General features: G+C 34.0%; 2 protein-coding genes and 1 long non-coding RNA gene across 5 annotated transcripts in view; 2 read left to right on the top strand and 1 right to left on the bottom strand.

Moving 5' to 3' along the window:
- LOC143149096 (uncharacterized) overlaps positions 1-25673 on the top strand; it is a 178601-nt gene that overhangs the window by 49061 nt on the left and 103867 nt on the right. The window lies entirely within an intron of this gene.
- Positions 1-25673, bottom strand: part of LOC143148980 (uncharacterized) — an 89636-nt gene that overhangs the window by 14631 nt on the left and 49332 nt on the right. The window lies entirely within an intron of this gene.
- LOC143149304 (uncharacterized) lies at positions 89-1907 on the top strand. 2 transcript variants are annotated; one of them, XR_012992748.1, is made up of 2 exons: positions 89-1294; positions 1480-1907. It is a non-coding gene; the product is annotated as an uncharacterized LOC143149304 (long non-coding RNA). The 2 variants fall into 2 exon arrangements; XR_012992747.1 differs by having other exon boundaries at positions 89-1301.

Here is a 25673-nt window from a genome sequence, read left to right as displayed (position 1 = left end):
CGGTGAGAAACCAGACGAAGGAGCCACGTTCTTCAATTGACCCGCTTGACAACGAACAATTTTCCGATGATGCAAACGTCTCTCGGAGGTAACCAGTGGTGCAGTCGCGAAGGAGGAATCGTTTAACGAGTGGCTGCGAATACACGGTTTAACGTGGTCGGAGGTCACGGTTTAACCGTCACGTGTAGTCTGTAAGAGGTTTACGCGTGCAGACTGCATTTAATGAAAAATCCTCCGAATGTGTGAAACACGTGTTTTTCATTTTATAATACAACGAGAGGTCCGAGAAAATACAGGACCGTACATCGTCACACGTTTAGTTACAGAATGACTATTACGAAGACGCGATGGATCGAAAAAGACACTAGAAATAGGCTAGGTGAAGACGTCGACGTTTGGGTGAACAGTGTCCCAATGTATGAAACTCGTATGTTTACAATTTTATAATACAATGAGAGGCCTATGGGAATACGAAAGCATCCATTGTAACAGTTTTAATAATAGAAAAACAATATATTACGAGGACGCAATCGGTCGGAGAAGACCCGAGGAACTCGCTAGAGTTAAGAGGACAACGTTTGAATTAAATATGCCCGGAATGTATGGAATTCGTATTTGTAATTTTATAATATAATGAAAGGCAATACAAAAACATCTGGTCCGACAGCTTTAATTATAGAAAAACAATATATTATGAGGGTGCGATGGATCGAAAAAAAAAAACAGGAGGGAGGACGGCGTTTGAGTAAAATATGCTCGGAATGTATTGAACTTGTGTTTTTAACTTTATAACGTAATGAGAGATCTAAGGAAATACATATAGTGGCATCTATTATGATAGTTTTAATTATAGAAAGACAACTTGTAATATAGAGCGTAAGAAAGAAATTCAACGACCATAATAATCGTATCGTTCCTAGCATTTATTTCCGAGATATTTCCATTGGAATATGTTTGAACTTTTCGAAACATTCACACGGCAAAAGCAGATAGAAGGTTTAGCGGCAGTTGAATTGGCCAACCAGAAACTGTGGAGTAGAGACCTCGTTCTCTTGACATTATTCCGTTAAATTTGTATTACAGAAGATATCGTTCACTATAAAATAAACCACGATATCGGACAATGCGAAGAAGCGTAGCGACAGAATTGTGGCTACACGTTCGACATTAACGTTGCAGGAATTGGATAATGTGCACGAAGAATTAATTAAAAAATGTCAAGTATGCTTTGGAGTCAACGATTACCATTCGGAGCATTTGTACACATCTTTGTTGCGAGACACTCTATATACAGGTACGAGGTGAGCTCTCGAAAATTTTATCATGAATATTTAACCATTCAAGTTTCGGGAATTCTGTCATATTAGAAACACACCACCAGCAATCTATTGGAGAACGATTAATCACTGTCACTGGAATATTTGTCTCTCGGAAAGAAAATTCCGACAATATAATCCCCATGTTACTTGCTTCTTGCAGGATGAGATTATCTTATCGAAGTCCATCAGAGGAAATGAAGGTACCGAAATTCCTGTTAACCGCAATATCTCATCAGTGGTAACAATCTGGGCGTTGCAGTAATTCCATCAATATCGCGTAAACAAAGTACATGCATTACCTACCGAGTATGTAACAAACGTAGAATACAATGACTGTACCGATAGTTTGATTGGTAACTAGACAGAAGCAGTAATCGTGATAGCAATCTTGCTAATACGTGATAGCAATCGACGATTCGGCTAAAACTAAATTAAGTAGTAATTTTAACGATATAAGGGACAAAACAGCACATTAACTGCATTAAAAAGAATACAGGATGAAAAGTTCAATGTCTAATAACGCTAATGATTTCAGCAATATGGTATGTGCAAGTAATATATAGGTATAATATACATTCAAAGAAATATAGGGAGATGATGTAAATATTAATTATTAATATGAAATTATATATATCAATATGAGTATAAAACCTGAGCATCAAAAGTAATGTGTCAAGAGTTTAATTGTTACTAATAGAATTTATAACTAAATTAACAATATAAACTTCAAAAGCATGAAACACTTAACCGTACGTGCAAGGAGTATGGAAAAATATGCGGGAAAATAAATGTGAATGTACTCAATAATAGAGTTAACTTCTAACAAATGTAATTATTCTAACAGAAAACAGATTATGCGAATGCTATGAATATTAATGTTTTAATCAACGATTAAATTACACAGTGTAATAGTAACAACGAGACACGAGAGACTGATAGTATACGTGTTAAAAATAGTGAAAAAGATGTTAATTAGGCGATTAAAGTAGACAAAAATTGATAGAAGAAAATGTTACATGATTAATTAATTGTAAGATCTACCATCTTCCAATATTGTTTTTACAAATATAATGATGCACGCATAAAGTGTAATTGTAATTATTTTCTATATGTCATCGCATAATTTCTTTGTACACAACATTACACTCTCATTCGATCGATTCTTATTATTATTCGACATATAAAAATATCGGAAAAGTGAATATTGACGTATCATATTTTGTACCAAAAAATTATTGCACAAAACATTAAAACGTTAAATACAAACTTTGAATTAAATGCAAACTTTGCTTTTGCAAATCTCGCATCAAGTATACGTGTATTCAAGTTAGCGTTAAATGTTAAATTATCATCAAATAGAGCACCTGTTTGGTATCTAGAAACAGCAAAGAGTTTAGGATGAAAATGTATAACAAGCTATACTTTATGTCAACATATTTCGTCAAGTATCCATATTTCGATTTCTACATTTCCAAAGAATCGATTAACATAGAAATAATTCCATGATTTCATTAGGAAAAAATGCAGTTGCACTTTACAAATGTATTTTTGCATTTGACAAAAAAAAAATATGTCCACACGAGGATAATTAATTCATGCAACATTTTCCTCCATGAACTTCTCTATCTCCACTCCTAGAATACAACCATGAATCCGCTCCTAGAATCACCCCGTACAATTTCATAGCGAGAGGTATTCTAACTATGGTAAATAATAAGCAAGCTTCTTAACTAATTTTTGAGTTTTTATCGCAACGATGCGTGTATAAAAGAAGACGGAATACATTTATTTCGTATATTTATTTATTTAACATTTTTGCTACACGAAGCTTGCGACATACATGTAGAGTAGCATTTATTCACTGCGAAAGATGAAATACAAGAAAGATAAATATGCAAAGAGGTACAGCTGGGGTGCTATTTCTAAACCTTATCTCAATATACATGTGTACATATGCAAAATATATATAATACACAAGAAAAGAAAAAGAGATACAAACGCAAACATACATATATAATAAAACGAGAACGAAGACAAAATTGCAATAAGTATTGTCAAAAAATTACAAGTTACAAGAAACATAGACGCAGACATAACACTATGTTATGCATACGAACGAAGTAAACATTTGTCGTGCCTCGTAACTAAAAAAGGAAGTTGAAAAAGCGGTTAAACCTTGATAATTGAGTAAATAATGGAACAAGCATAGAAATCGTAATAATGAATCTATTATATGTAAAGCATGGTTTCATCAAATGGAATTCACAATGTTAAATGAGAAAGAAGTATGCTACTATACAGATGATAAATAAATTTACTATCGCTATGCGTTACAATAACGCAAATCTGCGGAGCTTTTTTTATTTTTCAGTGACTCGATGTGTATTGAAATATCATTAATCGAACATAACATGAACGATTTCAGCGATTCGCATATCGCAGACAACCGCTATACGAACTTGCGGTACATATAAATGCTCCCTCTTCCTTTTTGGTATTGCATTCACAATTATCGTCCACCTTAACGTTATAGAAGTTAAGAGACTTTAAATTTTACAACGTGGAATGCGATCCTGACATAAAATATGCGGCTGACCTTACGAGGTTGCAACATCGAGAAGAGATATTTGAAATAAGTAAATAGTGGTATCGGATCTACGTACGTAAATCGTAACAGTGTGTACGATTTTCAGATTTATAATACCTCGATATGGGCAAGTAACGGTTGAAAATCCTTTTCTGGTCAGGAATTAATTTTAATAATAAAAATTTTAAATGATAACACAGAATGTCACTTTCATTTGATGGAAAAGGACAATTTTAACCTGTAATGATAAACTTGATTTGAAGTTTTCCATAATATATACAAAAAATGAAAAGTAATACTGTGTGTGACAACATTTTATTCAAATAAACGATGACGAATTAAACCAACAAATACGGATTTATTCGCGATGTTATTCGATCTTTGATCGAGTGCAATATTTCTCTGTTCATTGTGATATATTTAATTCTATAATTCACATTCAAATGGATCACAGAAAAAAAGTCCTAACCCAGACCTAACCGAAACAAAGAATTGATTCTAGATATAGTTCAAACGAACCTAATTTTCTTTTAAGAAACATCACACGAAGTTCATATCGTTGGGTGAGCAAACTACGAAGGAAACTCGTTAGAAGAGAAAAATAAAACCAAACGAAATTAATCTTCGGACAGAGTGTATGTAATATCTTGAAAAGCATGAGATTTTGTTAACGCTCTTAGATTAAAAACGTGGATTTTAAACGTAATGGCGTCCTTCGTACGAAATCGATTTCCATTTACAAAAAGGGAGGCTCTAAAATTATAATCTTCGTCGGAAGCCAATATGTTATAGAATGTGTGGCAACAGTGCTTTCACGGTGAAACTGATCAAAAGGGTGATGACCATGAAACTTCAAACACCGTAAAATTTTGGACCGATTAATTAGTTTTCTCAGTTCTCTATCGAGGTACGATAGAAAACTCTGGCTCGGAAGAAATGAAAAGCTGCAGTGTAGCTGCAAATACAAATTTAAATCGTACAAATTGTCACGGACAAGAGAATTAAAGTTCCACCAATAGAGGCGATACGGTTCACTTGCAGATGTTCACAGCTTTCCCTTTTTTTTCTTTTCTTATCTACCTAACTCCTTGAAACCCTTTCCACGGCCCTTTTCTTCGTCCCGTTTCTATTCATCTTACATACCTCGAGGCAACGAGGCGGAATGTTACGGGCGCGGATAAACTGACTCTTCAGATCGAGCCCGAGGAAAATTGGTCCGATCTTGCCTTTCACCACGAGTATCGTTTACGCCTAACGTCCTACAGATCTACGAGATATTACGATTGATTTCGATGTTCATGTAATTATACTGACGGTCGAAAACGCCACTTCCACGGCTGAATTATTTTCGAACATCTACGGGAAAATTTTATGTCCAAGAACATAAAAAGCCGCACATTTTCCCGCCAAAACGCGCTCTTAAGCATTCGAGCCGAAAATGTATAACCCGACAGTCCCTATAAAGAGACGCTTACGTATACCAAACGAATAGCGTGGATCGAATAATTATCAACGGTCTGTGCTTATCTAGACCAGTAGTCAGCAATTCGTTGTTCACGCTGATGACTTTCAACTTATGTATTATGCTTTTATATATCGCAAAAGTACAGATCTTTCATTTTTTTTTTTTTTTTTTGTTTTAGTCGGGAATACATATTTTTATTATCGTAGTATAATAGTTGAAGTTAGGATCAATCGGCTGATATATGGTAGAACGACCTTTATGTGACCTTCTATACTAAAAATCTTAAAGTGTATGGGAATAAATTTAATTTATGAAATAGCTACGATAAGAAAGCCAACTTCGATAAAACTACTCAAGGAAGTTGTTCGTGTAACTTTATTCTTGATACATATTGGAGATTCTTTGTATGCCGTTTCAGAAAAAGTAAAATTTAAAATATTATTTTACATATCTATGTAATGTATAAATGTATATATAAAGGAAAATTCATAATGTTTTTTTGAAACCACTTTACACTTTATTATATATGCATTATAGTATAATTAGTAGATGATGATAACAACAGTTCCGTTATTTTAATACGCGTCCAGAAATGGACAATACAGATTAATTTATTACTATTCCCTGTCAGTGTGCCCTCTGTTTTGTTTATAAATGTCAATGTTACGCAATTAATCCTCCTACAGCGTATATTTGACGATTGGGAAATACCAACGTCGAAAGAATACTCGTGGAAGCTGATAATGAATGTTGGAAGAACATTACTCGAGATACGATCGAAAAATTAATTCAAAGCCTAGAATTGTTCAATGGTAAAGAAGTCCAAAGAAAGATATTTCGACGAAATGTTGTTTATAGAACCACGAGTGCACATAAATTATTATACGAAAAAGAAAAAAATTGTCTATTGTTAATTTTCGACATGTAATGACATAGTTATGCGTAACATTTTTCCTGGATGGTAGTCCCAACTTTTTGACTATATATAATAATATACAGTATCGTGGAATAATTATTATGGTAGGACGTGGTATCAAAATACGTTTTTCTTTGTGTACTAGAAGTAGACTTATTTATTAGGAGATTAATTATATAGACGAAGAATTTCCGTATGAAACTGAACTAATTCTCCTCCATTAGTGCCTTCGGCACTCGTCGTTACCGTTTCCTTTGCACGTGTCTTTACAACTGACCCTTTTTCCGTCTACACTCTCTGCGTGTCCCTTAGGCTCTCGGAAAACCAGGCGACAGACCGGTGCCAAAATGTTTATTCTAACGCCGGTCCGTTCGCACGTAAGACAAAAGGCACCTTATTTCAGGCCTGCTTTTAAAGCAGACTCGTGTGGAAACGGAAAATTCCGATGTAACGGTTAAAAAATGTATTATCTATAAATTTTCAAACTCGGTGGCCAAGTGTTACCCGATAATATTAAAAAATGTATTACCTATAAATTTTCAAACTCGGTGGCCAAGTGTTATCCGATAATATTAAAAAATGTATTACCTATAAATTTTCAAACTCGGTGGCCGAGTGTTATCCGATAATAATTAAAAATGTATCAATTTCGAATTTTTAAACTCGGAGGTTGAGTATTATCCAATAATAACAAACGTATTATTTATACACTTTCAAACTCGATTTCCTCGTAAATGAAGCTTCAAATGGAAATAAATGTTATTCCTCTTTTTCGAACGTAGAATGTACCTGCCCGATTGTACCACTCGTCCAGTAACACCCTGTATAACTGAACTGTATTGTTACCAAAGAGATGCATATACAAAGCTCATAGTCAACGACCAATGGCATAATAGTACCCACGAGTCCCAGGGGTAAGGTAATAAAAACGACACGGGAGTCTATATCGTTCTGTCATGCAGCCCTTATCGATCGTACCCGTTTCCGCCTGACTTTTCGGAGATAACGTATTGAAATATTGGAGCGCTGTTTCACACGAGTCCTGGTGTCAGGATGTACAAGGCAAAGTCGACAGGTAACGAGACTTATTTATCGCGTCCAGAATCATTGCTCCTATTGCTCTTTATGATGCGTAGACTTTCATCACGGTTGTCAAGAATTTGTGAAAGGTACACAAAAGTATCGTACTGTCACCAATGACTGACAAATGTTTAAGGAAACTTTCTTTAGAATTATTCGCAATTATTAAGAAACTAATACTAAAACGTAGAACAAAGTTTTTTATTTAAAGCTAACCATTGATTTAATTTACCATCCATTAAATATTACTATAACACGTAGGGTGTTCTCTAATATACATAACTCTAGTACAAAAGTCTAATAACATGTACGAGTTTACTTTTACAAAAAGTATTTAAATTAGCGAAATTTCACCACAATGCACATCTTGAAAGTCTTGTCATTGATTAATATTTCCGAGATCTATAGATATTAGTCAAATTTCCTCAAAATTTTGTGCGATACTCCGATGGAGTATTCCAATATAGTCTATAAAAATTCTGTAGACAATGGGTGACTATTATATGACTAATATGACTATTTATATGACTGCATAAGTAAAACTCCAATCGATTTAAGCCTGGGTATACGATTTACAGAATAGTCAATTAGGTCGTACGTAAGATATTGAGGACTGTTTGTAAAAAGAATTGAAATCCATTGTACCAGTTTGTCGAGAAACAAACTAAAATACAAAACTCGCTATAACTCGAAAACAAGATCAAGTAGAAAATATCTTTATGTGAACTTTTTTTACTGTTTCTTAAGTTCTGAACCCATCTCTTAAGCCGATCCTACATATGTACATACTACAAAACATTTTCATTTATAATATTATTTTTATTACGTAAATTAAACGTACATGGACAATGAAGACTTTAGTAACTTAAGAATCACTTGTCACTTTATTGCAACATTATCAACTGGGATTTTTGGAGATCTACACACACGTGTTCAGTTTGACATTTATCTATTTGATTATTCGCGAATAGCTATTTTTATATTTCGAATCTAGAAATTTCTAATTACATCTTTGGATAATCGAGAGGACTCAACGTTCCAATCGGAAGTTGAGATAATCGACGTCTGGATTTCCAACATTCTACTGCAATTACATGTTAATGAACTGAAAAGATATCATCGTACAATAATTTAAAACAATAGTGACACGTTAATTGCCGCACTGTCCCCTTGCTTCCATAAAACATAAACACCGATAATTTTGTTTCGTAACAATGTGTTCCCTTCGTGTTTTTTGTCATCGTTTGTCGTAAGATAAGGACATCTTGTTTGCATAACGAGGATGCTCGAAACCCCGAGAAATTATTCAAGAGTTTGAATTGGTTCATTTTTGTACTCGATACATTATTTCTCGTAATTACAAGTTTCTCAATCTGCAATGTTCTCCAAACCCAAGGGTTACAAATTACGATTACAAATTACATTACAATTTACGATTAAGCGCGATAAAGATTTCTATTAATAAGGATGACAATTATTTTACGAAATCACAGATTCTGCAAAAAGATAAAGCGTCAATTCTGAATATATTAAAAGTGCACGATCCACGCACGTTCCAATCGCCTCATGTTTTCGCAATTCATTGCCGCATTACGACCCTCTGAAAATGCAAATCGTAGCCTAAGCTCTGGCGTACGATCACACGCATACGTGTATATTCCTGGCACGCCACGGTCGGCATGACGATGTTATTCGATTCCTAGTAACCATTTGCAAGAAGATTTCTCAAGCAAGTTTTAATTGTTATTCTAATATAAGAGTAACGGAATTACGCGGTCTAACCCGAACGGAATACTAGTAGTAGTAATACACTTTCCCAATTACTACGCAACGTTGTATCGATACTGATCCACGTCCCTCGGTTCGAGAGTTCGGAAATCTTGCTCGTAAATTATTCCTTGCTCAAAGTAGTCCTCGTTATAGGCTATACATTCTTTAATAGATGGCCAATGCCCATACAGATCGAAATGATGCGATTAATGATATCTCATGATATATTCGTAATGTATCCATGATTTATAAATGAAACGAGTAATCTTGAAACGTCTGGTTAGAGAGGAAGGAAACGTTTGATACAGGTGTATTCGAAATTAAAGAATATCTTGAATTTATGAGTCAGGCAGAATGAATTAAAAATTAAATAAATATGTAAATTTCGAAATATATAATTTCCAAAACAAATTTATTCAGCGTTTAAGTTTTTAAACAGACACTCGAACTCATTGCACAACGGAATTATTGAATGTAGATGCAAATTTAAGTAAACGAAATTTATATTTTATATATTTTCGCTTCTTTCAAGTTGACGCAATAATTGCATGCGTCGAAATACCTATGTGCCGGATAGAAATATTTTAATGTATTTTCTCGTAAAAACGAAAAATCGTTTTTAATACAATTTTGTAAAAATTTGTACAATAAAACAACAGAATACAAAAACGAGCTCTTAAAGAATTAATGTGTAGAAAATCTCAATATTTATTTAAAAATGTTCATAGCATCGATAAATTATTACATGTCCAAACACTTCCTTCTGAAGTCCACTATTTTAATCTTGAAATTGAACTGTTCGTAACAGTGTCTTTGTTGTGTCTTTACGTCGATCAAAACATTCGTACAGTAGTGTGATCACTTACGAATGAATACGTTTACCAAGTAGCTACTAGTATACGATTTGAAAAAGAAAAAGTGATAACGCTCACGGGGAACATTTGCTCGAAGTAGCACGTCACCTAAGCAGGATGTACTTACTAGCGAGGCGATTAGCGTTGAAACTAATTGAAGGCTGACGGCGGTCGGGGTGAGAAAAAAGTGTCACCTAATTAACGTGAGCGGCCGCGTCGTCGCTAATCGGTAGGCGGGTTCGCGCCTGAACTGCTAAATGAGATTACTTATTAATGGCGAACGATTTGCGCTGGCTGCCAACGAGTGAGTAAGGAGGGTAATGGTCTCATTCGTTTGATAACGTAATTGTCGACGGACTCCGGGCCGAGCAAATAAAGGATTACGGCTCTATTGGTGGTGTCCCTTTTTTATGAATGCATGAAACGACCGAGGAGCGAATTAACTAGATGGATGGATGTTTTTTTACTCGACGTTACATCAAAATGATGTTATTACGTTAATAAGACAGTTTTGATATCACTTTATTCTACTTAACAAATTAGTCGTCTTATTTGTCAATTTTAAATAATTCATTTAAATCTTATATAAAAATCACATGTATTTTTATCCTTCGTTGTATGTAAGTTTAAAATATCGATCAATTATTAATCGTATCCTCGATGTAAATGTACAATATATTACAACTAATTTACATTCTTCTTATAATTTTGATCAAAATAATGTTGTAGATATTTATTTTATATTATCGAAGAGGACCGAAATAATACGATTGTTAAACAGTTTCGAACAAAGTAAAAACTACTATTAAGTTGGAGTTTAATTATATGTTAACAATTGTTTTCGATAACATAATTCCATACATTCAAGTAGGATTTGTTAGCACTTTACACTATATTAAGGGTTACTTACCTATGATCATTCTGACTCGTTGTATTGTTTTGTGAATATAATGTTTCATGTTATTTTCTTCTCTAGGTACATTTTCAAATACTTTCTCACGATATACTTAGGAAACACATTTACTTTGTACAAGACTTTCTAAACTAGTTCTGCAGCAGTTTTAGCATTGCGTTGCACTACTGCAAAGGTAAATCACTTGAACTGTGTTTGTTTATGGATACAAATAGGAGATATGAGTCACGAGATGTATTTAACGTTACCTGATTCAATGAAAAAGAGATGTGATGTTTCTATATACGATCGTGGAAAATAATGGAAGATTATTTTGCGTGCAAACTAGAAACAAGGGGCTGAAAGTTTGTAACGAACGAAACGAGCCCGCGTTTCGTGATACACAATCTACTCTACAATTTTCTTTCAACTCGCGGACTTTTCTGCGTCTGACGTCTTAATTTTAGATAAACAATCAGCGATCGCACGGAATGTACCAGAGTTGTGATAAGCGGAGAGGCAGAGAGGTTTCAAAATTACCTAATTAGATTCTATTGTCATTTAGCATGAAATTACACCGAGTATGCCATTAATTTTCCGTTATCTGGTAAACGACGAATTATATCTCGAGGAAGACCGTATTGTGAAACTAAAAATTTACAGTCGCAATTCACGTAAGAAGGTAAAGGAAATTTTCTTCGGTAAAACAAAGTTGTTAACCACGCAAATAACATTAAAGGATAAGACTTTTCGATAACAGTGTGTATTAATGTTGTTTAAGTAAAATTTCAAATTAATTTTGAAAAATTATTACAAGGAGATAAGAAAAATCAAATAGTTCATTCTTTCATTTATATCTTTTGCAAAAAGATAAAAGCTGTAAAGACATTTAAAAATTAGGCGTACATTGTTGTACCGCATGATATTTTTAAAAAATCATCAATTATGTGCTATTTTTAAAAAAACAATATATGTATTCCTAAAGAATACAACTGTTTGAAAATGAATTACTAGATATTAAATAAATAAAAAATAATATAATGGGAAAGTATTAGTTCTATTTTTAAAAAATTTGAACGTGAAATTTTGAAACAAAAAAAGAAACGAATAAAGAAAATAAATCCTACACATTTATGTCATTATTTCGAAATTACAATTACCCATACATGTACAAATACATAGAAAATGTTACGCATAATTCAAAATAATCGAGTATTCAGGGTCAATTTATCATGGAAAAGCGACAAAGTAATACATTACAAACTTGACACCATATTCCAAGGAAAAGTGATACAAAATAAATGTGGCACAATGATTAAAATTAAAAGGATATTAACGTTTAATGCTTATCTGTATAATTTCTTTCTCCATGACCGGAATTGTAGAAAACCTTCAAGTGTCTTTCAAAGTAAGTTTAAACGTGGCTCTACACAATTTTTATTCTAACAATAAATTACGTTTTTATGAACTTTACTTAATGCTCGCAAAAATGTTGTTAAAAATAGTGTAAGTCATTTGTTTCCTTTCAAATACAAATGTAATTCTCAATATTTTGTATACTTTTTTGTTACCTGTAACGGAACATTTACTTGTTTCAAGCTATTTGTTTAATCCCCATACATTTTTAATCGAAAATCACACTTTGAGCTCTTATCACCAATTCGATAAAAATTTGGATCCACGATGTGCACGATGATCTCTATTTCGCAGAATATTTCAAAATAAATACTTGAAATTTGTTTACAATTTATATATATCTGTATATATATATATATATATATATATATATATATATATATATATATATATATATGTACAAAATATCGATAATTTGCATTCCATGGATCTTTCTCGTACGGTTCGCAAATGCAACCACGAATATAATCGTAAAGATCCTAATAGTTCCCCAAACCCTTCAAAATGACTTAATATTTACTTATGCCGGTCTTACTATTGGGAGCTCGATTCAATTGAAGCGTATATCTCAGCGTATATCGGTAATTAACAGTGCGATTAATACACATTTTTCCGGAATAGCGACTCCGGCATAATGAATATCGCGGTAAGAGTACATAAACGTCGGGGACGCATTAACGTAAGCTTTCTCGAGCTTCGCCACAGTTCAAGCCCGCGGAATGCAATTTCATATCCCAGTTTGTCTGGTTCTAAAACACACAAGGGCTGGAGTAAAATACGCGTGTGCCGGTAAGTAAACTCGATTCAAGGTGGAAATTGAAATGCACGAATCGGTCTCTCGCTCGGTACGAAGGTCACGCGTGCCTAGGTGGATGCAACCTCAAATTATAGGATGATTATAAATTAATGCATTAGTATCAGGATGCGGCAGGCGTCAGCCCCGAGTGTTGAACGACGTTATCACGTTAGTCGCGAGCGAGCGAGCAAAATAATTAGAACGAGCCGGTATATAAGCTGCAGTGGAAAGCCTATTTCCAACTAAATGGATAACCCTCGGGTATTAATCGCCCAGCGTAGACGCTGCTTAAGGTGACGGGACGACGTCAAATCTGGGATGACTCGCGATTTCTTCAAAGTTGACCTTAATCCATCGTTTAGTAATGCAGACGAGTTCCGCGCTCGCTCGCGCTCGCGCGCACATTAATTAGATTTAAGGGTGCAATCGTTCGTCCAAATTCATCCCGGAATTAGAGTGGAAAGGTTCAAGTTCCTTAACCGATGAGATCTGCGCTTTTACTATTAAATTATTTAATCTCTGCTCGATACTTCCAGATTGCTTGAGAAATTAGAAATTTATGCAGAAACTGGCGTAAGTAGCCGGTCCAATTTACGAACAGACCAAATGGAATAAACTGTTGGAAATGAAAATAAGGAAGCTCGGAAGCATGGGGTGTCGATATACTAACTGTAGAAATATCAGCGCATAAAATTCGATGAGGACTCAAACCGAAGTTAAAAACGTTATATTATACATAAAGATTTTGAAGACTTCAATGAACATTGTTATTGTTACACAAAGAAGCTGTAAGTCTTACGTTAACACAGCGCGACTAGCCATCGAACGTGTACAATCTATTCAACGATTCGGTAATCTTAACGAATTATTTCTGTCCATCTATTATCTATCCCGTATTACGTATTATAAAATAAACCTCGCAAATATTTTCGTTAATGTTCCACAAGGCATTGTGCAACTCGAAATAAAGAAATTATCGAGAAGAAAACCCGGGAAACCAAAATTTGAACATAATTTTATTATGTTAGCAAGAATTGATGGAAATACGATGCATAGAAGTACCAGTGTGAAATACTCGAGACTTCTCTCAGCTAACTAACAAGTGGCGCCAGTCGAGAAAGCGCAACGGAAATTGTACGCTGACCCTTGAATATTCAAGCGGTTTCCGGGTCGCTTTTCCCGCGCGTCTGCGAGAAAGCCGGCGGAAAACTCGAGCGAAAGAAAGCCTCCGGAAAACGCGGGCGACGCTGGAAAAATCTCGTTACAACGACGTGGCACGTTTTACGACTCGACGGAGTCGAACAGCTCCCCGGAGTTCCGCGGTCAGGAACGCCCGAACCGTTTTATCACCCTCCCCGAAACCTCTTGCGATGATGTTTACGAGAAAGGAAAGCTCGGTGCATTTATAGGGGTACTAGCGTCGCCTTATAAGCTCTGTTTAGCCGCGAAGCAATCGTCACGAAGCTGGCTTCCCCCGCTCGTCCTTTATATCGTTGATCTGCGACAGTATTTATGGGGGTACGTGTTCCTTTTTAGAACGATGAGCGCCACTCCTTCTGGCTGCGTGACGCAAATGTTACGGAGAAATTTATCGAAAGCTGTCATACCGAATACCGTACAACCGGCACACGAAACACGTGGCCCGATCACATTATATTTAGCAGTTCGTTTGATCTTTTTAGCCTGAAACTTTATTACTATTATACTTTAGAAACCTTTCTCGACGTACTTTCACGCGAGAATTGTTTGCGTCTGAAAAGTAAAAAATCTAACAAATCGTAAAGTTAGTGCATTAGAAACGAACTGCACGCTTGGCTGGGCACCGTCTTTTCATTTTTATTCTATTGCACGCACAGTAGATTTTTCGAAATTATATGTTCAATGATACTTAAGAAGACTAAATAATGAAATTTACAATTACTTCTATTAATAAATATCTTTACTTTGGTTACAAAATTTATTTATTCTGTTTACACATTGAAGAGATATTTTCTTGTACCGTTTCCTCCCCAATGTTATTTTTATTCAATTTGTTTTTCTTCTCCCAGACCAAAGCTATTTTCTCGTCTTTTTACGTGTGCAGTAGTATTTTTATTCAATTGAACGTACTATTTCAGTTTTCACAGGAATGAAAATAATTCTGAAAATTTGTATACATACAATTCGTATTTGTACTAGTATTACAAGTTGTATACAATTTTTATATAATATCGGTACAGGTTCGAACGTATTCGTGAAATGGTTCTTTCAGACCATAAAAGAGATAGATGTAAAATAAATATTCTTTGCAAATCTATCGGCAACGAGCTTTCGATAGAAACACGAAAATATAAACGATTAAATGAAATTGTTACTAGTGCAACTTTAAGTACACAATTCGATTAGGATTGAACTTCTAGCTATCGTAATTCACGCAATTTCTTATCACAATGTCTTAGTCATCCATTTTCTACAACTTCTTCAGCGTTTCCATGTCTCTCAAAGAGATATTGCTTTCCTTTTCTTTCGTAATAAATCTTGCTTACCTCCGCTGAGCATATTAATATTTATGAGTGTCTTTAGGGATACAAAGAGCTTCCATTTCTACAAAAGAAGTAGCGATAACGGACTAAGACATTTATTAAACGTTTACCACTGATGTTCATAAAAAGTTGTACGATACAAAACCTGGAGCAAACGTCTAGAAATAAATAGATAGTTACAATCCAAAGAGTGTAGTATCTGTAATCTGATAATAACAATACAATGGAAGGAAGCTTTTAAGTAGGCTATAGTGCACTAATACAATGTGCCAGTAAAATTGCTCGTCTCGAGGACCGTTATCGCTCGCATAACAGTCGTTAACTCTAAGATAAGCTCACATAACTCGAATCATTGATATTGAATCCCGTGAACATGGTGGGATTAATAAAGTCAATGTCACGTCTCAATAAATTTAAAGTGTAATTTACATGTTACGAAGACACATGATTCAATATCAAGTTGTGCGATTCATTCGTCAACATACGAGTGTACAAGGTTAAGTAGAATCGAGCGAAGAGGTTAACAGGTTTGAATATTCCTCAGAATCTGGTAGTCGCCAGGGTTGACAAAGTGCATAATTACCAGTCTCCTAACAAGCGGATGAACTTGGACCAACACGATGACGATGGTCCACAGTTTCGACTTACCATGCGACTTGTGTTCAATCGATTCACGCACCGTCTTGTGCAAGTGGTAGAGACTTAGAAAGGTTTCGCACCGACCAGTGTGAATGCAGGTGAATACATAGGACTTGGAAGCCAACATTATATTGACAGTTAATACCAGCGTTGTTGACATAGGCAATGAGTCTAAAACTTTCGCAGCAACCGTGATTCGAACTGTAAACACTAGAAGGTTCGGGTCTCAATTGGAATAGCTGGAGGTCTTTACGTCGTGCTTTTAAACTCGAAGGTTCGGGTATAAACGATAACAGTGTATTTGCATTTGTGCAACCATCGAGAAATGTCACTACCAGCTTTTAAGCAAACGGTTCTAAACATTGTGAAATCTGATAATTTGATTACCAAAAAAAAAAGGATTACCCGAACCAAACAACGACTCGGACTTTTACGTGTTTAAACGTGTGGTCATGTGTTGCAGGAAACAAACGAATTATAATGTAACAGAATTATAGTTTCTTCGTTTCAATGATAGGAGGCTTTGAATTTAAAGCTTCAGTGCCGATGCTTGGAAAGTTTGAATCATAGGCGATGCAACAGTACACATAATCCACGTTGTTGAAAAGCATGTCTCTTTTTATTATATTTCAGAACGACAGATTTTTGTATCGAAAAAGATCTAGAACCTGTCATATGATTCTTCTTCTATGATTAATAAATTTTTTGGTCCCATGCATTGTTAAACTGACAACCTTTTGAAAACGAAATACTTAAACTCAAATTGAAATTGACACTGAACAAATGTTTCAAAATGAATAACTGACTTTTATGAATCGAACATCGATAAATTGATTTAGAGTGGCATGAAAATATCATACATGATGACCACTCAATGGATGATTAATATTTCTTGTGCAGATATTTGCCTTGGACACGATTTATTTAAACGAAGATCTTCTTAATTCTTCAAAATATTTGTACTCTTCGAGAGCGAAGAACTGATTTCTCCCTTCGAATTTAAAGTTCTGGTGCCACGAAAAATATACAAACCTTCTGGTTTGTGTAGTGCACACGCAGTTAGAACTTTTATCAGCGTAGCTGTTAAATATAGTATATATGACGAACGATGCTCTTCAATTCCCATTATGGTGCATCGTAGGCGAAGAAAAGATGAACGGGCGTCAGGTAGTTCCAACATGAATAGACAGCGGGTCAGATTCGAGAGGTATTTGGAGAGGATAATGGTACATAAGGCGTTCAACTTGTACGACGCAGCTTCTAATAGGAATTCCTGGAACGTCGTATGGAAATTGGTAACTTGGAATTTGCACGCGAACACCTCGTACGACACTGTCGTATTAGTGGAGCGGCATTCCGTTTCTTCCTGAAGTGTATTGCCATTTCCTGTTTCAACTAATCGATAAAACGATGGTGAATCAAATACTACCAGCGAGGAGAAAGAATACAACACACCTGGTTATCGAAAGCCAAGAATAGTTGTGCAGCGTTATCTTTCCTTTCATACAAGAAACTAAATTGCGAACATTTTAACCGTACGCGCGTTCTACAATATTGTACCTTACTTGTCGACTCATAAATGCAACTCTCCTGTTTCGTATGTGCGTGAATTTATTAGTTGTTACATTACATTGTGTTTAATCATTAGCAGCAACGTAGGAGACAAGTAATTTCTTAATAAGTTTTTCAATGACAAATAGCAAATTCAATCGTGTCTTGGAATATAAGTTTTGTTCCCGTTTGAATTCATTGCAGGTGCTTCAGTCGCAGAAGCAATCTTGTAAACAATACCATTAAATCCAGCTTTCTCTGTTTTATATTAGTCCTTGATAGGTGTCTATAGCATATTTCAAAGTTATGTTTATAGTTGTATGAATGTTTGGAAAGAAAACCTTATTCTCGATAAAAATTCGCGGCAAAACTTTCGTATTTACATTTGAACATATATACAAAAGGAGATTCACATTTTACTATCTTATAGATATATACGGTGTGACAGTTTCTTTTGAAGCGAAGGCACAAAAAATCGATACACGAAAAAGTTAAATGCTGTAACGAGGACCATATTTTTATAATATAACTTACTTTTTGGTGCAACAGTTCTTGCACGTGTTCTTTTATGCGAAGCCATGTCCTTTTTTCAAAATAAACAAATTCTTCATATCGTTCAACATATAACAACCATTGAAAACGTCATAAAATTAATTTATTATAACAAGTGTTCAAACATTGCACCATGAACGTTTCAACATTTTATTACTTGCTTTTTAACGTATTTTATTATATTTTTAAGTTACGCGGTGGTTATACTCGAGCGTTCCATTTTAATTACAACTTATGTTGTAAAAGGCTGCGAATACACGTATTTTTGAAAAATACGATTACAAATACACAAGAGAAATATATAAAAAAAAATAGTTCGACAGACACAGAGTTTCAAAGAACACAGACGATTCTCTTCTTGCATTTGTATATATATAAAATCCTGATCCAACGGCTTGCCCAAAAATTCCAGTTGCTATTTCGAAAAAAATATGGTCGAACGAAGACTGTCTCGTTGAACCGTATAAAATTTTCCTCCGCTAATATTCCGTGTCTTCGTTTAGAGAAACGGTTTCGTCCTCTTCGGAGTCGACCCGTATGTAAGATTCATATTTTTCAATTAAAACTCGCGTAGCTAATCGTGTCAACGATACCAAATAGATGCAAGTCACAAATAAATCTCATTTGTTTTCAAGACATCCGTCTTCTTAATAAGTTACACGACTCTAACGAGAGACGTTCACAAATCACAATAAGGAACATCTAAACGAGCGCATCTTGACAACGACCATACGTGACCGTGAACTTCTTAAGACGGGCGTCGCTCGTCTAATTCCGTCTAATTGACGATGCTCACCTAACCAGTGGGAAGAGGTTAAATATAAATTTGCCCGCGAGTCGGATTCCGCGGAGACAAATCGAGAACGCGATCGTTTTCGAGCGAATCACCGCTCCTGAAGTTTTGATGAACATCGCCTGGGATCTTCAAGGCTCCTTCCATCAGCGAGCCAAGTCAGCAATTTCATAAAATTACAATGATGCTTAATTCAAGAAATTCCGTGAAAACAAAGCTAACCCGCGGAGAATTACGGTTCGACGACGGAGCACCACCGACAGTTGACGTTATTGGTAACAAACGATTAATTGCACGCGGTTGTATTTAGACGTATCAAACGGAATAAAATTCGCGGGACGTACCGCGAGCTGCCCGTTTTAATTAAAACCAGCAACGAGTGGAGAGTGGAAACAACGGGGATAGCGCAATTATAATTTCTTTTATAATTATTTGTTACACGCAGCTGATCGCGACTCTTGTTAGAGTGGAGCATTGTGTCTAGTTTTCAATTGGCCAAATTTGTCAAAGCAGCTCGCAACGATATTAATCATTTTAATCGTTTCATTTATATGCATCGTAAAATACAAAATTTTCTCAATTTCTTTCAAAGATTTTTCATTTTCGTTAAAAGAAAAAACTTTTACGAATTGCAAGCAGAATTTGTACATTCCATTATTTTTGTAACGTTTGAAGAGTTCTTTTTTGTTTTTCGATTGTTTCATACAGATGTAAATTTACTGGCCAACGAAGTCGGAAAAAAAATTATGAATTAGTGGACAGTACAATTAATTTCAGTAGTATTTAGCACTGTTTCATTAATATTTAAGAAAGCAATAAAATTATTAGTAAACTTATATTCAAAATGGTGGTTTAACGTTTCAGTTAGATATTGTTGTTTTGGTCACAAGGAAAACTCTGCTGTACAAAGTTAAAAGTAAAATTTGTAATTGTTTTAAGGTAATTGTAATTATCTTCACGTCACAATTTAATTTAATTTTGTATGACTAGTGCATGAATTGTATCAAGGTACTTTACATAGTGGGCAGTTGCTATCCGTCTGACGTTCTTGATTGATAGTTTTAGATTCGATTAATTTTGCATCAAGGTTAGTCGGAACTTTAAAAAATAGTTAAAAGTTCCAAGTTGGTGGATTTCAATCGGACACAAAATACTTTTGCAAACTGTTGATTGCAGAAAACCAGTGAAGAGGAGCAGGGTATTTTTTAGAAAGATAATTTTATTAATCTACTGAAACAAGTGAAGGTAATTAAGGAACATTCGATGTCACGACTTATAAAATTTAGGGCACCAGCATGTCGCGACGAAATTTATGAAGGGGTGCGTAGCAAGTGGGCAACCTTAATCCACTGCTGAGAGAGTTCTTGAGACTATATTCATAACAGTTAGGTCGGTAATAAAATTCTAGAGGGAGCAGTAATATTAAACAAGTATAAAAAGAAAAATATGTGACTACAGGTTTTAAACTTATAATTGATATTAACATTGAATCTGCTATTATATGCACTGAAAACTAGATGGTATTCATTGTGTTCAATAATAGGAGACATTATGTTTTCCTCTTTTTTGTTCTAAACAAAGTAAACGAGATCGTAAAAATAACAAAAATGAGGGTTGAATCATTTGAAGAAATCTTACTTGTTTAAAATTCACGGTGTGATACGTTCAATTTATATAATATGAATTTGGAAAATAGTGACAATGAAAATCTAAAATATATCATGAGTAATAACATTATAAATTTAAACAAATGTACACAACGGACGAGAAAAATTATAAAAAGTTTGGAAACTGGGACGACAAAAGTTCAGTTTGATTTCGTAATTAATGATAATAATGCTTCAGAAATTGTTAGGAGATAAAAGTCATATAACTTTTGAACATTTATAATTTCATATTAAATGGAGTTATTTATTTCGTCGAATACTGTACTAAAGTTAATTTCCCCACCAAGTAGTTTATATAACAGTATAAGCAAAACTTGTATGCATGAAATACTAAAAATTTATGTAATAAATTAATGTATGTAAAAAAAAACTACGATACTAAATATGTCGAATTATTTTAAAAAGTATGCTGACAATGGTGTGAGAAATATTTAAAAACAACGATAATAAAAATTCAACAAATACGGCAGAGAATATTGATAAAAATTTGACTGACAAAACGATTGAAAAGCATTATTTAATTTGATTTTACAATATCGATAATGTTCTTTAAAGTAACGAAGGAATGTAATTTAAATCCCGAAACATGCCCGAAGCGAAAAGTAAATTGTCCTGCCAGACCGTGTGAATAATTTGCGAATCTGATTTGAACGCGAGTCTGATATTAAACTACACTTTGGATGTTGGTTTGTCTTTTCTTTGAAAACTAAATAGTTTTCCTTCGTCGATACAAATTTATTTACCGGATACTATCTAGCGACACAGTGAATTCACGCGCAGTAAAACGAAGTATTGATTTTCCATTTATACCTATGACACAATGAAAGTAAACTACGCATTAAACCTTTTAAAATTTATATAGCTTTTATCGTAGATGTAATCAGCGATAAAATTAAAATATCTCAGAAAATAACGATTCAAGATTTTTCACGATCGTATTATGCTGAAATATCACTGAACTAAAGAATAAATAGTAAAATAAAAAACATCGAAGAACATAAGATACATAATCACATACTACATGTCCTTGCACTGTAACTCTATAAAATAATCTTTGTAGAACATATCGTGCGTGTAAACGGAGATACAGAAGTATCGTAAACATATTTCCCCGTATCTTTAGAAAGATAATGAAATTTATCTTTCATTAGTCTTCATAGACAGTGTATCACTGGTGATACATAATACTTTTGTTTTAATAATAACTATTCCCCTCCAGTTCTTGCTAAATATTCACTTATATACACTTTATCGTTCTTACTTAGATAATGAAAAAGAAAGTTTCGTAAAAATGATCAACTTACTTTTCTATTGGAAACTTGGCATTTACAACTCGTTTCAGTAACGATGAAAGTGTCGGAAGTGTTAGACGAACAGTTGTAAATTTTGAATTTTTTACAAAAAAAGAGATAAATAGTATTTAATTTAATCAATAATGATTATTTTTATTATAGAGTAAATAACATTCTATTAGATAATTTGTTTATATTTACCGTTGCATTTTGTTATTACTGCACAATGTATCAATTGTAATACATATAAAAATCTCTTCGTATCCCCTATATTTCTGATTTTTCTTTTGCTTCAATCATATTTTTTCTTCAATCATATTTAATATATAAAAATTCCCGAAGTGTAGAATTAAGAGATTCTTAGGATATAGTGGAACACTCTGAAGCATTCTAGAAATTACGGATAAGTTTATTAGAATTTTAATAATACACATATACTTACGAATTTCTCTAACTAATCATCTTTTGAGAATAAAGTCTTTAAGTGAAAGAGTAATTACACAACTGGATCGAAGATGAAATTTCCTATGGTAAGGAGAATCACGAACAACATTCTATATTTCATTGTAAGAACATTAAAACGACCACGAACTAAACTAACAAATATTTAATGCAACAGTATAGGCGACGTATTTGCGAGAGGTTTGAAAAACCATCTTTTCTTCTTTAACGGAATCAGTTTTTAACGAGATAATAACGATTTCGCTTCATGCTGCACGTATTTTTGATTAATCCTTCATCGTACAAGTTGGATATTTTACTTTAAGCATCTGTAAAACGACGAGCGTACGATACGAGACAGTTAACCACGTTCTAATTCAATGCACCGAGTTACCTAGGGAAAAGCATCGAGCTTTATCGTGCATTAAAGTAATTAGCGATTAAAGCAATTAGCCGCTGATAGTGGATGGAACGGCACACCTTACTTTGCGATAAAGGGCGAAAAGTTTTGTTCCTGTTGAGCGAAAAACCAAACGCGAACGCGGTCTGATAAAATTTTAAGCGATTTTCATATACATGTATTTATTATACATTTGCTTCACTATGATCAAATCGAAAGTAATTGAATAATTATTGTTTGAAATATCGAAGCATTCAACTTCAGAAAGCCATAATAATCGTGCCCTTGAAGATCTCAATGTTGTTAGTAAGTTGTTCGATATTATATTTCACTAGATTCAAATTATGACGCGTTAATTAATTCAAACGAAATAAATTCAGGTAAAAAATTTATCTAATTTTAGAATTTATGACGAGCGAATTTGTTGTATTTTGTATATCGAAAGAAGTTACCACATGTGTAAAAGTAACCTCTATTTTTCGTTTAAAAATACGATTTTGTGTTTGTAAGATTATCGTTGATATAAGAAATTGTGTCAGAAATAACCGAACTAATATCGTCGCAATTTTAACGAAACTACTATATTTGGTACGAACGTCAAGATAGTCTTATTTTTTTACCCTTAAGTATCTTCAATAACCGCGTGTAACAAAGTCAAATAACTTTACCGTGGAATACTGCGGGGACTTATGAAATTAACTGATAACCCTAACTATTTTTAAATATCGAAAGTTTAATGTAGAACAACAGTATGAATTTTTACTGGATAAAAGCTCTCCACGTAGAATAACTTGAAATTTATTATTCTTATACCTTGTAACTCTTAATACGGTAAATTTTAATTATAGTTATACATAAGAAAAGTTTGCATTTAAAAAAAAGTGAATATCCATCTGTGATAATATTAGTTTAGTATTATAATCACGGTAAGAAGTAATTATAAAATTCTTTAATATAACAAATACTAGACTCTTTTAGTCTCTACTAAACCTTAGTCGAGCACAATTCGTAAAATTAGAAGGAAAGAGTTACTAATAAAATACGATGAGTATTACTATTAATTTATTTATTTAATGTTGCATCAGATTAAAATCCATTAGAGACCACTATGAGGTTTAAATTTATAACGTTCTAATAAATCTTATATAAACTTAATGAATATACTGTCATATATAGTTATATGCAGCATAATTATTTACTTACATTCTAAGTTACGTATAAATATTTATATTTTTGTTTTTTTTTGCATATTTTCTTTTTGCATATTTCGTTCAATTGTTTTGTCCTTTTTAGGTAAATTATAATTCTTGATACACAATTTCTGGTTGTTTATAGTCTTTTAGGATCGTTGGCAAATTTTCTTCTTTGGTAATTTTTTATTAAAATCACGGTAGAGAAGTTCATGTTTTACCAGTAATTGAAAATGTGATTATTTGATTCCGAAGTTGATAAAAATTTATTCTCTTCTAAGCAGAGTAACCGCTGGATTATTTGAGAACTTTTTTTCTCTCGTATCACGAAGATTAGCACTTACATGACGAATATTACAATAGAACTCTCTTTATCTGACCTACGTTACTCTGTGGAGAAAAACAGACAAAATGACTTGGTAAAATGACTCGACGCTATCTACATTGTACTTAAGTGCAGTACCACGTTCCACTTAATCCGAGACTGTTCTGTTTTTTTTTTCTGCCATCAAAACAATCTACCGTTCGAGCGTACTATCATTCGAACACAACACGCCTTGTAGAATATCCCCATATTGAAAGATTTTCCTGCATCGGTTAGAATTGATTCTGAGCGTCACAATTTAGCACGAAACTGACACTATACATATACGCTTACACGACATTAGCAAAAATATATGGTATTGGAAAATTATAATAAAAAAGGGATTTCTTTCATAGGAAAACTATAAATATAAAAAAGAATTATATTTATAGGTATTACATATTTCTATTATTTTTCTTAAGTATACTCAAATATGTGGGTATCCGTACAATCTTGTCTCCCTACTAACATCTTACTAACTCATTAGGTACCAAATTACTTAAGGTACTGAATTAATATATTATAAAGAAAGTTACAAAAAGTAACATTGCCTGTTATTCGAGTTTCAAACAGCGAACAAATTTTTCTTGTACGTCTTCTAAACAGGCCCATTCTAGAATTTCACGTTACTGCAACAGTTACAAAAATTTCAGTTAAGCCGTATTATCGCGCACGGGCTGCGAAAAGCGTCCAGTTGCAAATTACATATTAATCCGTTTAAATGTTTTTCCATTCCCATTGGATTCCGTATATCCCACTCGAATTATTGCGATCATCTCCTTCGAGTAACGTGAGCCATTTTTGTGCTCTAATTGCCACTAGCATCGAGCAGGGGAAACAGTAGGGGAATCGTGTCTCTCGATAGCTATTTCCGCTAAGTCCGGTCAAGGGATCACCGTTAAAATGTCTCCCCTTGTGAAAAGGTACAAAAAAAAAAAAGGAAAATATATACGAAACCGCCTCGTTACGTATGTATATGCATTCCCCCGGGAAATTGTACGAAATAGACGGTGGAAACTGACGTCGCGGAACATGAGCGAAATTGTCTGTTCCCCATTATCCGAGCGCAACGGTCGTGTGCCTACGGGCCTCTATAACGTTAGAATAACGGGGTATAGAGTACCCGTAAATGTAAATAGGGTCCGAAGCCACTGCTGACAATTATTG

The sequence above is a fragment of the Ptiloglossa arizonensis genome, chromosome 7, assembly GCF_051014685.1.
Source record: "Ptiloglossa arizonensis isolate GNS036 chromosome 7, iyPtiAriz1_principal, whole genome shotgun sequence".
NCBI lineage: Eukaryota > Metazoa > Arthropoda > Insecta > Hymenoptera > Colletidae > Ptiloglossa > Ptiloglossa arizonensis.
This window is presented reverse-complemented; position numbering and strand designations above follow the sequence as displayed.